General features: G+C 38.1%; 1 pseudogene; it reads left to right on the forward strand.

Moving 5' to 3' along the window:
* The first annotated feature begins 201 nt into the window (after positions 1-201).
* LOC149193629 (65-kDa microtubule-associated protein 3-like) lies at positions 202-2,815 on the forward strand (annotated as a pseudogene).
* The last annotated feature ends 1,186 nt before the right edge of the window (positions 2,816-4,001 follow it).

Genomic DNA, 4,001 nt, shown 5'->3' on the forward strand with positions numbered 1-4,001 from the left:
TTCTATTCCTCCTATTTTCGCTTTCTTCTCTTCCTGTTCTCTTCCACGACCTGCTGCAATAATGTTTGCGAGCTCTTCCATGACCTGCTGCCATAATTCTTCCAGTTTCTGCTGGAAGAGGAATCCTATGTTAATTTCATAATTTATGGTTTGTTGCATGATTTCGTTTACCATAATCAAAATGTCTCTGGTGTAGGGCATATGTTCATAATGCCGAGCTTGTAGAACGATCAGTTATTGCAACTGGAGACAACTTGTGGATCTCTTCTTTACGAGCTCCAGGTAATGTTTAATGTTTCTTATATTTATTTCAGCTAACCATGAAAAATATGCTATGGATTGTATAGTGGTTTGGTGGCTAAAAATCTGCTCAATTTCAGTTAATATGGGACGAAATGGGCGAGCCAGACGAGGAAAGAGATAAAATGTTGCCCCAGCTTGAACAAGAATGCTTGGAAGTTTACAGATGGAAAGTAGATCAATCAAATCGATCATGGGCTTAGCTTCACCAGGCTATTGCCGATTCCGAAGAAGAGCTCACATCCATTTATTCTGCCCTTGGAGTTTGCCCTACCATGCCTAAACAGGTTAAAATAACAAGACTGAAAATATGCCTTTGCAGTTTATATCATTGTTTCATTTTGAATTTTAAATCTTACAAGACTCTGATATTGGTTTTACCTGCTCCATTTTAGGGAGACAGAAGAGCAGGGAGCCTGAAGGAGTAGCTGGAAGCAATAACTCCTCTGTTGGAAGAAATGCGCCGGAGAAAAGAGGAATGGGTTCAGCAAATTTGGGATGTTAAAATGCAGATTCAGAAGATTTCAAATGAAATTTTGGGACGTGCAGAGCTTAGTTCGTCCGCCATTTCAGTGGACGAAAATGATCTATCTCTTAGGAATTTTGAAGAATACCAGAAGCAACTTCAATTGCTTCAAAGAGAAAAGGTAAGAATTACTACTGCTTCACTATTTTATTTTGTCTTATGCTTTTGCTAATAGCTGCAATGTGAGATAACCCTAAAGAGAGTTAGGATTTACTGAGTCTATTAGGGTATTTTATGGGTTTAACTGTATTAGCTGTGTTCCAAAAAACCAAAAATTTATAGCATGAAAACAAGTTCAAGCTTACAAAAAAATTGGTAAGAAAACGGTGATAAGATGGTATTGTTGTATAAATTGCTTTGAAAAGATCAAGCTTGATGGAGCCAGTGTGGCGTGTTATATCACTGTGGGATGGGTTTCGTCTCATGCATAGAGTCGAAATTCATGAGGATCCAATTTTACACATTTATGATTTTAATGGGGTTTGAGTTTTGCTAACAAATCTATCATAGTTCCTTTAATTTTTAAATACTTTTAATTTTCTCAATTAATTCAAGTGTCTAAACCCCTTGTTTATTTGTAATCTGTGGATATGTCTTTTGAATTTGTGATCTGTCCTTTCGCCTTTGTTTTTTTATGTATTTTTGTGTATAAGATCTGTTCTTTTGCCATTCGTTTTTGATGTAGAGTGAGCGTCTCTACAAAGTCATCGAATTTTTCAACACAATCCATGGATTATGCTCTGTCCTTGGCTTGGATTTTATACGTACGGTAACAGATGTGCATCCAAGCTTGGATGAGTCTGAACAATCCAAGAGCATTAGTAATGACACTGTTGATAGGTTGGCTACGACAATTCAAACATTGCGAGAAGAAAAAAAGAAACAAATGCAAAAGGTTATTTTCATGAGATTGCCCATGCAATTTGTTTACCCCTTGTTTTGTTGGTTGCTATTACCCTGATCTGTATTGCAACATAATGTGGTGCATTGGGCTGATTCTTTTGATTTTTTCATATCTACAGCTTCAAGATTTGGCCACGACTATGTTGGAGCTTTGGAATCTAATGGACACATCTATGGAAGAGCAACAGATGTTCCAGAATGTCACCTGCAACATTGCAGCTTCAGAGCATGAAATATGTTCTCCCAATGCCCTGTCTATGGAATTTATTAACCATGTAGGCTTGAGAAATTTGGATGATCCTCTGCATGCATGCACGCAGTATTTATGCATATTGATGTGGTGCGAGCCAGCTTGTTTGTTTAGATTCTTAGTGAAATTATGATGATACAGGTTGAAGCAGAGGTTTCAAGAATTGAGGAGCTAAAAGGAAGTAAGATGAAGGAGATTGTTCTTAAGAAGCAAACAGAGTTAGAAGAAATTTGCAGGAGAACACATCTCATTGCTGAAAGTAATACTACGCTGGACAAGTCAATTGCCTCCATGGATTCTGGTAAGTTCTCTTGGGTATTGTTTCTTTTACTGCTCAATTCTGGTAATATGTTTTCATGGTATATACTTAAACAATAATAATTTATTGTAGGGAGAACATATCTTTGATAAAATTATTGGAGTAATTCCTATCTGTTAAGTGATACTTATTTTCTTTCCTTTTATTTGTTCACAGGGTTATGGGACCCTTTCGAGCATCTTGAGAGCATTGAAGAGAAAAATGCAAAGACTAAAGAAGAAGCATTTAGCAGGAAAGAAATATTGGAAAGAATTGAAAAATGGTTAGCTTCCTGTGAAGAAGAGCGTTGGCTTGAAGATTATAACAAGGTAAGGAAGACAAGAACTAGAGATAGTGGAATTTTTTTGTCAAAATTTTCCTCATTGTGACACAAGCGTGTGGATATTGATAACTTTGACAGGATGAAAACTGGTACAATGCAAGCAGAGGTGCACACCTTACCTTGAAGCGTGCTGAGAGGGCACGAGCAGCTGTTAGCAAGCTCCCTGAATTTATCGCTCTGAGAGGAAGACCTTGATGTTACATTGCCCTTGCTGCTAGATGCAGAGAAAACACTGAATGCTGAACTTATCACTCTGAGAGGAAGACCTCGATGTTACTTTTCCCACGCTGCTAGATGCAGAGAGAAGATGAATGTATCTCTCTAAGGTTTCCTTGCCTGATTCCATCTCAGTTCTTGATCTTCATTCAAATAAATTGATCTTCATTCAAATAAATTGTATGGGTCTGTAGAGAAACTCTTCAGTGACAATATCTCATATTCTTGCCCATCCTTAGGGGGATGCCTAGAGTTCATCAATTTGGCCAACAACGAGATCATAGGCAGGATCTTGGAGATCAATGGTGAGCGCATCATCAATGTTAAGTGTGAAGCCAAATTCACGCAGTATTCTAGATCCTTCTAGATTAGATTTTTCTAGATCTCCAAGATTCTAGATCCTCCTACACCACCAGTGGTTTCTATATCATTCCAGATCCCCATCTGAATCACACACAGGATTCTAGATCCTTCTTCTGCCTCTATAAATTTGTAATTTCTCTGGCCAAGGAAAGCAAGCCAAGGTCCAGGCCTGTTATGTAATGCAAAGTGATTTATGTTCTCCAGTGATTGTTTTATCTATTCTGTTGTTTCTAACTAAGTAATCTTGTTGTTTCTCCATTTGTCTGTCTCTATGAATTATTCTCTGCTATTGTCGTCTAAGTCTCTGAGTATAAATCCGTTGTGTGTTATGTATGCTCTGAACTAACAACTGGTATCAGAGCTAAGTTCGAATATACACGGTGCAAGCCGCTTAGTGCCATCACCTTGCTCTGGCAGCGTTCATTAAAACGTTGGTTGTTACTCCTGGAGCTGTTGAAGGATCTGTCCAGGAAATAGCTGAGGAACGCTAGAACTAAAAGACAGTTGCTGCAAGAAAAACAAGGTCATGGACCTATGTTGAAACGTGTTGCTGGAGTTTGAAAAGTGGAGATCCGTGGAGTTTGGAGTTGAAACGTGGTGTTCATATGGAGAAGTTGAGCGGGGCTAATTTTGCCCTATGGAAATCACAGATGGAGGATATATTGATTTTAAAGGATCAGTATTTGCCGATTGAGGGCACAACAAAGAAACCCTAATCGATGACAAATGAAGAGTGGAATAAGTTAGATAGAAAGGCGATTGCAACAATCTGCCAATATTTAGCAAAGAATGTTTATTTCAA

The sequence above is a fragment of the Pinus tabuliformis genome, chromosome 2_2 (assembly GCF_031772625.1).
Source record: "Pinus tabuliformis cultivar Carrire ecotype Pingquan chromosome 2_2, CPIR1, whole genome shotgun sequence".
NCBI lineage: Eukaryota > Viridiplantae > Streptophyta > Pinopsida > Pinales > Pinaceae > Pinus > Pinus tabuliformis.